Source organism: Panthera onca (assembly GCF_046562875.1).
Source record: "Panthera onca isolate mPanOnc1 chromosome E1 unlocalized genomic scaffold, mPanOnc1 haplotype 2 h2.Chr16_ul_10, whole genome shotgun sequence".
Classification (NCBI taxonomy): Eukaryota; Metazoa; Chordata; class Mammalia; order Carnivora; family Felidae; genus Panthera; species Panthera onca.
In genome coordinates, this window is record NW_027675809.1 from 515,602 (window position 1) to 530,270 (window position 14,669).

Genomic DNA, 14,669 nt, shown 5'->3' on the forward strand with positions numbered 1-14,669 from the left:
AGAAAACCCTGGAGCCTTGTAGTTTTTCATTGCTGAGGAGACCCCAGGAAAGACAGTGTGCAAGCTAATTTTGAGCTGCCTCTTTTTGTAGTCTTAAGAGAGCAGAGCACCTGTTGTCTGACTATTACCCTCTATGTTTCTGTAGACAAGTCTTATCTATACTCCTCACCATGGCTCAGCTCCAGACACGCTTCTTCATGCTTGTCTGGATTTGTTCAAAATCTCCAGACACTCTTTTGAACAACTTTTTTTTTTTTTTTTTTTGGATGGGGGTGGCCAGGGTCTGCAGTCTTTTCATTACTAGCAGATATTGTTCTTGATTCAGAGATATCCACATAGCATTTGCCACAGGTGCTTATCTTTACTTCATCTGTTGATGTACAGAGATTCTTTTTTTTTTAAAGTTATTTATTTTGAGAGAGAGAAAGAGCAAGTGGGAAATGGGCAGAGAGAGAGGGAGAGAGAATCCCAGGCAGGCTCTGCACCATCAGCACGGAGCCTGAGATGGGGCTTGAACTCCTGAATCCTGAGATCATGACCTGAGCCAAAATCAAGGGTCAGACGCTTAGCCCGCTGAGCCAGCCAGGTGCCCAAGAGACTATGATACATAGTTACTTCTAAATTACAAGATTGTCATATAGTCTTCTTGTTGAAAAAGTCTTTGAACTAGAATAGGAATTATTCTTGTAATAAGAGCTTTGCAATACCAGTATATGGATGTTTGTTGTTACCCAAACAGTTGTATATTTTTCTAAATTTGTAGACTGAACATTGATTTCTTTTTGTATAAATCTAATAATTAAGTCATTGTTCTTAAGTTGAAGATGTAAGTGATTCAGATTTCAGATTTTTAAAAAGTAAAAATCCAAATAACTAGTGAGAGAATTCTTTCAGAAGTATTTTAGTTAATAAATGCAGGAAGAATGAAGAATTTTTACCATTTTGCAACTCCAAGTGAAATAATGGGTTTAAGTAGTGATTATCAATAGCTGCTAAAAACTATTAATTAGGTAAAAGGCTGACAGAGAATATTATGATGGATGGGATCAGAATGACATCATCAGAGTCCAGATGTAGATTTTCACATCATATAGAAAGAGATACAAAAAAAAAAAAAACAAAACAAAAAAACAAACAAAAACAAAAAACAAAAAAAAAAAGAAAGAGATATAAGCTAATGCACTTCCTCATGTGATGCAATATGAAGCACATGATACTAGGTGTAAATATTCTTTCTGGGGAAAAAAAGCAAACCTGAAATCTAATCAAGTGTTTAGGTCTGCCTAGTGTACAGAATGTGTAGGTGGTAGAGGAACATTTAAAGAACTCCCTGGAGGGCTGCCTGTGTGGCTCAGTTGATTGAGTGTCTGACTTTGGATCAGGTCATGATCTCACAGTTCATGGGTTCAAGCCCCACATCAGGCTCTGTGCTCACAGCTTGGAGCCTGGAGCCTGGAGCCTGCTTCGGAGCCTGTGTCTCCCACTCTCTCTGCTCCTGCCCCACTTGTGCTGTCTCTCTCTCTCTCTCTCTCTCTCTCTCTCTCTCTCTCAACAATAAATAAAACACTTAAAAAAATTTGAGGAACACCCTGGAGATATAATCAATGAAATCTAGAATGTAAGAAATATTAGAACAGATGACCCAGTTTCTTTAATAAATGAATGGCAAGAAAAAAGGGAGGGGGAACTGTTAAAGTTTAAATAAAACATACTAATAAAAAAGAAAACCCTAAAGACTTCACCAAAAACTACTACAACTGATAAATGAATTCAGTAAAGTCACAGGATACAAATCAATATTCAGAAATCTGTTGTATTTCTATACACTAATGATTAAGTAGTAGAAAGAAAAATGAAGAAAACAATCCCATTTACAACTACACCAAAAATAACAAAATACCTAGGAATAAACCTAATCAAAGAGGTGAAAGACCTCTACTCTGAAAACTGTAAAACACTGATGAAAGAAATTGAAGAAAACACAAATGAATGAAAAGACATTCCATGCTCATGGATTGAGAGAACAAATATTCTTAAAATGTTTATACTACCCAAAGCAACCTGTACATTATTGTAATCCTTATCAAAATACCAACACATTTTTTAACTAGAAAAAAACCCTAAAATTTATATGGAACCACAAGAGACCCCAAATAGCCAAAGCAATTTTGAAAAAGAAAAGCAAAGCTGGAGGTATCACAATTCTGGACTTCAAGTTATATTACAAAGCCGTAGTAATCAAAACAGTATGGTACTGGCACAAAAAGACACATAGATCAATGTAACAGAATAGAAAACCCAGAAATAGAAGGTTCCGGAAGATGGCGGCGTAGGAGGATGCTGGGCTCACCGCGCGTCCTGCTGATCACTTAGATTCCACCTACACCTGCCTAAAGAACCCAGAAAACCGCCAGAGGATTAGCAGAACGGAGTCTCCGGAGCCAAGCGCAGACGAGAGGCCCACGGAAGAGGGTAGGAAGGGCGGCAAGGCGGGGCGCGCTCCACGGACTGGCGGGAGGGAGCTGGGGTGGAGGGGCGGCTCGCCAGCCAAGCAGAGCCCCCGAGTCTGGCTGGCAAAAGCGGAGGGGCCGGACGGACTGTGTTCCGACAGCAAGCGCGACTTAGCGTCTGGGAGGTCAGAAGTTAACAGCTCTGCTCAGAAAGCGGGAAGGCTGGAGGACAAAGGGAGGGAGAGCTGCTGAGCCCCCGGACGGCAGAGCTCAGCTTGGCGGGGAACAAAGGCGCTCGCCAGCGCCATCTCCCCCGCCCATCCCCCAGCCAAAATCCCAAAGGGAACCAGTTCCTGCTGGGGAACTTGCTCGCGCAGCGCAAACACCCAACTCTGTGCTTCTGCGGAGCCAAACCTCCGGCAGCGGATCTGACTCCCTTCCGCTGCCACAGGGCCCCTCCTGAAGTGGATCACCTAAGGAGAAGCGAGCTAAGCCTGCCCCTCCAGCCCCCGTGCACCTTGCCTACCCACCCCAGCTAATATGCCAGATCCCCAGCAACACAAGCCTGGCAGTGTGCAAGTAGCCCAGATGGGCCACGCCACCCCACAGTGAATCCCGCCCCTAGGAGAGGGGAAGAGAAGGCACACACCAGTCTGACTGTGGCCCCAGCGGTGGGCTGGGGGCAGACATCAGGGCGGACTGTGGCCCCGCCCACCAACTCCAGTTATACACCACAGCACAGGGGAAGTGCCCTGCAGGTCCTCACCACGCCAGGGACTCTCCAAAATGACCAAACGGAAGAATTCCCCTCAGAAGAATCTCCAGAAATAACAACAGCTAATGAACTGATCAAAAAGGATTTAAATAATATAACAGAAAGTGAATTTAGAATAACAGTCATAAAACTAATCGCTGGGCTTGAAAACAGTATACAGGACAGCAGAGAATCTCTTGCCACAGAGATCAAGGGACTAAGGAACAGTCACGAGGAGCTGAAAAACGCTTTAAACGAAATGCAAAACAAAATGGAAACCACGACGGCTCGGCTTGAAGAGGCAGAGGAGAGAATAGGTGAACTAGAAGATAAAGTTATGGAGAAAGAGGAAGCTGAAAGAAAGAGAGATAAAAAAATCCAGGAGTATGAGGGGAAAATTAGAGAACTAAGTGATACACTAAAAAGAAATAATATACGCATAATTGGTATCCCAGAGGAAGAAGAGAGAGGGAAAGGTGCTGAAGGGGTACTTGAAGAAATTATAGCTGAGAACTTCCCTGAACTGGGGAAGGAAAAAGGCATTGAAATCCAAGAGGCACAGAGAACTCCCTTCAGACGTAACTTGAATCGATCTTCTGCACGACATATCATAGTGAAACTGGCAAAATACAAGGATAAAGAGAAAATTCTGAAAGCAGCAAGGGATAAACGTGCCCTCACATATAAAGGGAGACCTATAAGACTTGTGACTGATCTCTCCTTTGAAACTTGGCAGGCCAGAAAGGCTTGGCATGATATCTACAGTGTGCTAAACAGAAAAAATATGCAGCCGAGAATCCTTTATCCAGCAAGTCTGTCATTTAGAATAGAAGGAGAGATAAAGGTCTCCCAAACAAACAAAAACTGAAGGAATTTGTCACCACGAAACCAGCCCTACAAGAGATCCTAAGGGGGATCCTGTGAGACAAAGTACCAGAGACATCGCTACAAGCATAAAACATACAGACATCACAATGACTCTAAACCCGTATCTTTCTATAATAACACTGAATGTAAATGGATTAAATGCGCCAACTAAAAGACATAGGGTATCAGAATGGATAAAAAAACAAGACCCATCTATTTGCTGTCTACAAGAGACTCATTTTAGATCTGAGGACACCTTTAGATTGAGAGTGAGGGGATGGAGAACTATTTATCATGCTACTGGAAGCCAAAAGAAAGCTGGAGTAGCCATACTTATATCAGACAAACTAGACTTTAAATTAAAGGCTGTAACAAGAGATGAAGAAGGGCATTATATAATAATCACAGGGTCTATCCATCAGGAAGAGCTAACTATTATAAATGTCTATGCGCCAAATACCCGAGCCCCCAGATATATAAAACAATTACTCATAAACATAAGCAACCTTATTGATAAGAATGTGGTCATTGCAGGGGACTTTAACACCCCACTTACAGAAATGGATAGATCATCTAGACACACGGTCAATAAAGAAACAAGGGCCCTGAATGATACATTGGATCCGATGGACTTGACAGATCTATTTAGAACTCTGCATCCCAAAGCAACAGAATATACTTTCTTCTCGAGTGCACATGGAACATTCTCCAAGATAGATCACACACTGAGTCACAAAACAGCCCTTCATAAGTATACAAGAATTGAAATCATACCATGCATACTTTCAGACCACAATGCTATGAAGCTTGAAATCAACCACAGGAAAAAGTCTGGAAAACCTCCAAAAGCATGGAAGTTAAAGAACACCCTACTAACGAATGAGTGGGTCAACCAGGCAATTAGAGAAGAAATTAAAAAATATATGGAAACAAACAAAAATGAAAATACAACAATCCAAACGCTTTGGGACGCAGCGAAGGCAGTCCTGAGAGGAAAATACATTGCAATCCAGGCCTATCTCAAGAAACAAGAAAAATCCCAAATACAAAATCTAACAGCACACCTAAAGGAAATAGAAGCAGAACAGCAAAGGCAGCCTAAACCCAGCAGAAGAAGAGAAATCATAAAGATCAGAGCAGAAATAAACAATATAGAATCTAAAAAAACTGTAGAGCAGATCAACGAAACCAAGAGTTGGTTTTTTGAAAAAATAAACAAAATTGACAAACCTCTAGCCAGGCTTCTCAAAAAGAAAAGGGAGATGACCCAAATAGATAAAATCATGAATGAAAATGGAATGATTACAACCAATCCCTCAGAGATACAAACAATTATCAGGGAATACTATGAAAAATTATATGCCAACAAATTGGACAACCTGGAAGAAATGGACAAATTCCTAAACACCCACACTTTTCCAAAACTCAATCAGGAGGAAATAGAAAGCTTGAACAGACCCATAACCAGCGAAGAAATTGAATCGGTTATCAAAAATCTCCCAACAAATAAGAGTCCAGGACCAGATGGCTTCCCAGGGGAGTTCTACCAGACGTTTAAAGCAGAGATAATACCTATCCTTCTCAAGCTATTCCAAGAAATAGAAAGGGAAGAAAAACTTCCAGACTCATTCTATGAAGCCAGTATTACTTTGATTCCTAAACCAGACAGAGACCCAGTAAAAAAAGAGAACTACAGGCCAATATCTCTGATGAATATGGATGCAAAAATTCTCAATAAGATACTAGCAAATCGAATTCAACAGCATATAAAAAGAATTATTCACCATGATCAAGTGGGATTCATTCCTGGGATGCAGGGCTGGGTCAACATTCGCAAATCGATCAACGTGATACATCACATTAACAAAAAAAAAGAGAAGAACCATATGATCCTGTCAATCGATGCAGAAAAGGCCTTTGACAAAATCCAGCACCCTTTCTTAATAAAAACCCTCGAGAAAGTCGGGATAGAAGGAACATACTTAAAGATCATAAAGGCCATTTATGAAAAGCCCACAGCTAACATCATCCTCAACGGGGAAAAACTGAGAGCTTTTTCCCTGAGATCAGGAACACGACAGGGATGCCCACTCTCACCGCTGTTGTTTAATATAGTGCTGGAAGTTCTAGCATCAGCAATCAGACAACAAAAGGAAATCAAAGGCATCAAAATTGGCAAAGATGAAGTCAAGCTTTCGCTTTTTGCAGATGACATGATATTATACATGGAAAATCCGACAGACTCCACCAAAAGTCTGCTAGAACTGATACATGAATTCAGCAAAGTTGCAGGATACAAAATCAATGTGCAGAAATCAGTTGCATTCTTATACACTAACAACGAAGCAACAGAAAGACAAATGAAGAAACTGATCCCATTCACAATTGCACCAAGAAGCATAAAATACCTAGGAATAAATCTAACCAAAGATGTAAAAGATCTGTATGCTGAAAACTATAGAAAGCTTATGCAGGTAATTGAAGAAGATATAAAGAAATGGAAAGACATTCCCTGCTCATGGATTGGAAGAATAAATATTGTCAAAATGTCAATACTACCCAAAGCTATCTACACATTCAATGCAATCCCAATCAAAATTGCACCAGCATTCTTCTCGAAACTAGAACAAGCAATCCTAAAATTCATATGGAACCACAAAAGGCCCCGAATAGCCAAAGTAATTTTGAAGAAGAAGACCAAAGCAGGAGGCATCACAATCCCAGACTTTAGCCTCTACTACAAAGCTGTCATCATCAAGACAGCATGGTATTGGCATAAAAACAGACACATAGACCAATGGAATAGAATAGAAACCCCAGAACTAGACCCACAAACGTATGGCCAACTCATCTTTGACAAAGCAGGAAAGAACATCCAATGGAAAAAAGACAGTCTCTTTAACAAATGGTGCTGGGAGAACTGGACAGCAACATGCAGAAGGTTGAAACTAGACCACTTTCTCACACCATTCACAAAAATAAACTCAAAATGGATAAAGGACCTGAATGTGAGACAGGAAACCATCAAAACCTTAGAGGAGAAAGCAGGAAAAGACCTCTCTGACCTCAGCCGTAGCAATCTCTTATTCGGCACATCCCCAAAGGCAAGGGAATTAAAAGCAAAAGTGAATTACTGGGACCTTATGAAGATAAAAAGCTTCTGCACAGCAAAGGAAACAACCAACAAAACTAAAAGGCAACCAACGGAATGGGAAAAGATATGTGCAAATGACACATCGGACAAAGGGCTAGTATCCAAAATCTATAAAGAGCTCATCAAACTCCACACCCGAAAAACAAATAACCCAGTGAAGAAATGGGCAGAAAACATGAATAGACACTTCTCTAAAGAAGACATCCGGATGGCCAACAGGCACATGAAAAGATGCTCAACGTCGCTCCTTATCAGGGAAATACAAATCAAAACCACACTCAGATATCACCTCACGCCAGTCAGAGTGGCCAAAATGAAGAAATCAGGAGACTATAGATGCTGGAGAGGATGTGGAGAAATAGGAACCCTCTTGCACTGTTGGTGGGAATGCAAACTGGTGCAGCCGCTCTGGAAAGCAGTGTGGAGGTTCCTCAGAAAATTAAAAATAGACCTACCCTATGACCCAGCAATAGCACTGCTAGGAATTTACCCAAGGGATACAGGAGTACTGATGCATAGGGGCACTTGTACCCCAATGTTTATAGCGGCACTCTCAACAATAGCCAAATTATGGAAAGAGCCTAAATGTCCATCAACTGATGAATGGATAAAGAAATTGTGGTTTATATACACAATGGAATACTACGTGGCAATGAGAAAAAATGAAATATGGCCTTTTGTAGCAACATGGATGGAACTGGAGAGTGTGATGCTAAGTGAAATAAGCCATACAGAGAAAGACAGATACCATATGGTTTCACTCTTATGTGGATCCTGAGAAACGTAACAGAAACCCATGGGGGAGGGGAAGGAAAAAAAAAAAAAGAGGTTAGAGTGGGAGAGAGCCAAAGCATAAGAGACTGTTAAAAACTGAGAACAAACTGAGGGTTGATGGGGGGTGGGAGGGAGGGCAGGGTGGGTGATGGGTATTGAGGAGGGCACCTTTTGGGATGAGCACTGGGTGTTGTATGGAAACCAATTTGACAGTAAATTTCATATATTAAAAAATAAAAAAAATAAAAAAAATAAAAAAAAAAAGAAAACCCAGAAACACACTCACAATTATATGGTCAATTAATCTTTGTCAAAGGAGATAAGAATATCCAATGGGGAAAAGATAGTCTCTTCAATAAATGGTGCTGGAAAAACTAAACAACCGCATGCAAAAGAATGAAACTGGACCACTTTCTTACACCATACATGAAAATAAATTCACAATGGATTAAAGACCTAAATGTGAGACCTGAAGCCATAAAAATCCTATGAAAGAGCACAAGCACTAATTTCTCTGGCATTAGCCATAGCAACATTTTTCTAGATATGTCACCAGAGGCAAGGGAAACAAAAGTAAAAAGAAACTATGGGGACTTCATCAAAATATAAAGCTTATGCACAACGAAGGAAACAATAAACAAAACTAAAGGCAATCTACTAAACGGGAGAAGATAATTGCAAATGACATATCCAATAAAGGGTTAGTACTAAAAATATATAAAGAACTGATAGAACTCAACATTCAAAAACCAAATAATCCAATTTAAAAATGGGCAGAAGACGTGAACAGACATTTCTCCAAAGAAGACATACAGATGGCCAACAGACACATGAAAAGATGCTCAATATCACTCATCATCAGGGAAATGCTAATCAAAACTGCAATGAGATATCATCTCCCACCTGTCAGAATGACTAAAATAAAAAACACAAGAAACAACTTTTGGTGAGGATGTGGAGAAAAAGGAACACTCTTGCACTGTTGGGGGGAATGCAAACTGGTATACCCAATGTGGAAAAGCAGTATGAAGGTTTCTCAAAAAAGCTAAAAATAGAACTACCTTTGAATTGCACTACTGGATGTCCACCCCAAAAATACAAAAACACTAACTGAAAGGGATACATACACCCCTACGTTTATAGCAGCATTATTTACAATAGCCAAATTATGGAAGCAGCCCAAGGGTCCATAGATAGATGAATGGATAAAGAAGATGTGGTAAATACACACACACACACACACACACACACACACACACACACACACACACCCCAGAATATTATTCAGCCATAAAAAGAATGAAACCTTGCCATTTGCAACAACATGGATGGAGCCAGAGAGTATATATGCTAAGCAAAATAAGTTAGTCAGAGAAAGACAAATACCATATGATTTCACTGATGTGTGGAATTTAAGAACCAAAACAAGGAGAGGGAGAGAGGGAGGGAGGGAGGGAGGGAGAGAGAGAGAGAGAGAGAGAGAGAGAGAGAGAGAGAGAGAGAGAGAGAGAGAAACCAAGAAATAGACTCTTAACTATAGAGAACAAACTGATGGCTACCAGAGGGGAGCTGAGTGGGGTGATCGTGAAATAGGTGATGGGTATTAAGGAGTACACTTGTGATGAGCACTGAGTGAGGTATGGAATTGTTGAAATGACTATACTGTACACCTAAAATGAACATATCACTGTATATTAACTACACTGGAATTAAAATAAAAACTTAATAAAAAAGAAATTGAGCTTAACAGAGGGGGGAGTTTTGAGGGTTCAGCTCTTAGAGGGATAAGGATTAGGAAAAGGGAATCCCCCAGGGACAATGTAAGGAACAGTAACTCTGGGAGAGATCAGGAATTTATGAGGACTTTTGCAATGTTTACTGAGACAAGATATAAATCCCTCTGTCCTTTCCCTTCCCAAATCATCAGTAACATCTTTCCTCAATACTGATTTTGTGGGAAAGGATTCTTTTTCACAGCTGAACTCTGTACTTGAATAGTACAGAGTAAGAGACTGTTCAAGCAAGAGCTGGAGGATGGGTGCAGGTAACAAATACCTGAACATGTGTCACTTTAAAATATAAAGATCATAAATAGAACTATTAAACTGAACTCTGGAGGTCACAGATGCAGCTCACCATCAGTGGGTAGTAATTTTTGTAGTTCCAGACATTCCTTATCATTGACTTCTATCCCCATGTCTCCAAGAATGTTTTTCAGATCTGTGGCATCAATCTTTTCTCCTTTGAAAATACAGGTTTATAGGTGAAAATTATAGAAATTAATTACTCAGTATTATGTAAGTTTAAGAGGTTCATAAGAAAATGTTATTAACCTATATGATATGTACTTTTAAATATACTTAAAATAGCTTATATGGCATCATTCCCAGTTGGGGATTAAAGAGTGAAAGTAAAATGGAATGTGGAAATACAGTGTGTCATTAGAAGTCAAAGCAAATTTGTTCCTAAATTATTGATATAATAAAGGCTCCCTTAATTTGGGGGATAATGAACAGAATAAAATCTAGTTACCAAATTGGATAATGAATTGCCAAAAGAAATGATTATAGCAGGAGATCTTATACTGACTTATGTAATTGATCGTTGACAAAACCACATTATCTTGAGCTTTCCAAAACTTTACCTTATTTATTCATGTGCTTACCTAAAATTTAGCTATTTACATGTAGGTGAAGACATATATACATATATGAGAAAAAAATCTGTACAGTACATAGGACATGTTATCAAAAGCAAGTCTTATAGTTTATTTTTCAAACAGATAATCCAAGATCAAATGGATTTTATCAGGCAGAAATATTTTATATTTTATAATAACTGGGTAAAATGGCAAAATTAATATGGACAATAGACTACTAGGAATATAAAAATTTAAATATAATTTATTATAAAGCATTAGGGTTTCAGTGTCATAGAAACTCACCTGTAAACTCTTTCGTTTTCATTGTCACATTTTTCAGATCAACCTTCCCACCACCTGTAGGACAAAAAGCAGTCACAGACCAACAATGAGACTGTTCCTTCTGCTTTCTCTACTTATGATACCTCTCCCCCAACTAGAACATTGATCATCTTGAATTTTAGTTCCAGACTATTATATTACATTTTTCATCATATTTACTTAGATATAAGAATGCTTTTTAAAGTTTTTTCCTCCACTTTGTTTCATGCATCTCAGTTTTTTCCCCTGTATTCAGATTCTGTTATTTTGTTTATAGTCGGTTTTTTGTTCTCCTGTTAACTATTTATACATTTCTTTTGGTTCCTGATGCTGTAAAATTTTACAACGTTTTTTTTTGGGGTTTTTTTTTTTTTTTTTGTTTTGTTTTTTTATTTATTTTTGGGACAGAGAGAGACAGAGCATGAACGGGGGAGGGGCAGAGAGAGAGGGAGACACAGAATCGGAAACAGGCTCCAGGCTCCGAGCCATCAGCCCAGAGCCTGACGCGGGGCTCGAACTCACGGACCGCGAGATCGTGACCTGGCTGAAGTCGGACGCTTAACCGACTGCGCCACCCAGGCGCCCCATGATGCTGTAAAATTTTATATGACTGTTTAGGTACAGGTTGAAAATATATTTTTTTAATTTTTTAATTAAAAAAAATTTTAAGTTTATTTATTTTGAGAGAGAGAGAGAGCACACACACAAGCAGGGGAGGGGCAGAAAGAGAGGGAGAGAGAGAATCTCAAGCAGGCTCCACATTGGCAGCACAGAGCCTGACACAGGCCTTGATCTCACAAACCCTGAGATCATGACCTGAGCTGAGATCAAGAGTCAGACACTTAGCCAACTGAGGCATCCAGATGCCTGAAAAAAATTGTTTTATTTGACTTAGCTCTCAGTGTTCCCTTTCAATATAGGACAACAGGGAAGGAAGGATAAGAAGAAATGAAATGATAATATATAAATAATTCTGGGAAAACATTGTATAAAACAAAAACAGTATCATCTTGAATGAGGATAAAAGTCCAAAATAAAATCGGATTATGATAGATTAAGGATGCATATTGTAATTTCTACAATAACCTTTGAGGCTTCTAAATTAACAAGAAAAATAAAAAATAATTAGTCCAAAAGGAAGGCAAGAATGGAAGGAAACAGAAAGTTGAACATGTACAAAAACAGGAATTCAGTAAAAGTAGATTTAAACACAAATATGTCAGTAATCTCATAATTACTACTAATATTGCAAAAATGATTTTCAGATTGCTAATTGTTTAGGGTTTTTGCATGCTAATTGGTTAGGATTTTTGCATTGTTTGTTTATACAAAGATTAGCCTGTGATTTTCCTTTTTTGTGTCTTCTTCATCAAATATCGGCATAAAGATTATGATAGTTCCATAAATCAAACTGGCAAGTGTTTCTTGTTTTTATGTTTTTTGAAGAGTTGAGTAACGTGGAAATTATTTCTTACTTCTATGCTAGGTAAAATTCATCAAGGAAGTGATCTAAGGCTCTAAAATTTAAGAATTTAAAATATCTGAAATCTAAGGATTCAGAGAAGTCAAAAGTAAAAGGATGGATAAGTATAGACCATACAAACACTAAGCAAAGGTAGAGTAGGAATATTAACATCAAACAAAACAGGCTTTAAGAAAAAACTTTTCTAGTAATAACAAAAAGAAGTTTAATTCACCGTGAAGATGTCATAATTCCAAACTTGTATGCTCGTATTAACATGGTGTCAAAAAAAAACAAAGAAAATTATAAAATTATAATGAGAAATAAAAATCCAAAATTACACTGAGAGAAATTTTTTAAAGTTCATTTATTTTGAGATAGAGAGTGTGCGAGCAGAGGTCAGGGGCAGAGAGAGGGAGAATCTTAAGCAGGCTCCACGCTGTCTGCACAGAGCCAGATGTGGGGCTCAAAGTCACAAATTATGAGTTATGACCTGAGTCATGAGCCATTCAGGCACCCAGGGGGAGATTTGATACATCTTTGTCAGTAGTTAATAGAAGAAGCAGATATTAAGATATTAAATCATTAAGACTTTAGGATATTTGAACAAGAAATTTAACAAAGTTGATTTAATGGAGATATAGGCAACACCGTACCCAATAATTTCAGAATGCATATTTTTTCACATAGGGAATATTTAGCAAAAATCACCATGTACTGGATTATAAAGCCAAATCTCAACACACTAAAAAGTAATGGCTATAAGCAATTCAAAAATAATAGTAAGGAAAGTTTCACTTAGAAGAGCACTAAATAGAATAAATCACCTAGGAATAAAGTTAACAAAAGAAGTACAAAGATCATACTTCAAACACTACAAAACACTGTTGAAAGAAATAAGACAAAACTCTTAGCAAAATAGGAATAGAAGGGAACTCCTTTAATCTGATAAAAGTTACATATATAAAACTTCAATAAGGTAATACTTAATGGTGAAATATGGAAATGTTTCTCTTTGTGATCAGAAATGAGGCAGGCTGGGGCACCTGAGTGGCTCAGTCGGTTGAGTGTCCGACTTCGGCTCAGGTCTTGATCTCATGGTTCATGGGTTCAAGCCCCGCATCGTGTTGACAGCTCAGAGCCTGCTTCAGATTCTGTGTCTCCCTCTCTCTCTGCCACTCTCCCACTCATGTTCTTTCTCTCTCTCAAAAATAAATAAACATTAAAAAAAATGTTTAATTAAAAAAAAAAAAAAAGAAATGAAGTAGGAACTCCTGGGTGGCTCAGTCGGTTAAGCATCTGACTCTTGATTTCAGCTCAGGTCACGATTTCATGGTCCTAAGATCGAGCCCCCACATCGGGTGTGGTGCTGAGCATGAGCCTGCTTAAGATTCTCTCCCTTCCTCTCCCTCTGCCCAGCCCCCACTTGTGCTCTCTCGCTCTCTCTCTCTCTCTCTCTCTCTAAAAGAAAAAAAGGAAAAGAAATGAGGTAAGGATGTCCGCTATCATCACATTTACAATACTATATTGGAAATTCTAACTGAAGCAGTAAGGCATGATGAAGAAATAAAAGGCATAATGATAGAAAAGAAAGAAAACTGCCATTATTTGGAAACATAATTATATATGTAGAAAACTCAGGAGGATATTCAGATAATTATAGTTTATAAAAGTATAGAAAGGTTGCTGGGTACAAGGTCATTACACAAAAATCAATATTTTTTATGTATCAGCAACAAACTGAAAAAGAAAAAAATTTAAATATACCATTTTCAACAGTATAAAAAATACCTAAAAATAAATCCATTGCATTAAATGCAAAACTTTACCTAGAAAATTATACAATAGCCAGCCTAGGACACCAGAACACCAAGAAGATGATGTTAACTTTGTTAGTCCAAGCCACTGTTTGGACTGTGAGGAAAAGGAAGATGCAGGCCGACCCACCTGCCCCTACTCTGACACTTTCAGCAGTAAACAACTTCTTAAAAATAAGTTTGAACACATAGGTGGGAAAGTTTGTGTTCAAACCAGGGATTGTAATAGCTTTTCTTATATTCTAGAATATACCAAAACAAAAGTAGATTCCGATGGGGACGTTGTTCAAGATGGAGTCAGAGTGTTCATCAAAAAGAAAGCACAGCTAACACTTTTAGGAACAGAATTGGTCTAAGTTGAAGAGTTTGTGTTCAACAACCCCAACAAGAAAAGAAACTTGTGGCTGTGGAGAAAGCTTTAATATGTGA

At 38.6% G+C, this 14,669-nt stretch overlaps 1 pseudogene; it reads left to right on the forward strand.

Moving 5' to 3' along the window:
- Nucleotides 1-14,303: 14,303 nt before the first annotated feature.
- Nucleotides 14,304-14,669, forward strand: LOC144614251 (iron-sulfur cluster assembly 1 homolog, mitochondrial pseudogene; annotated as a pseudogene).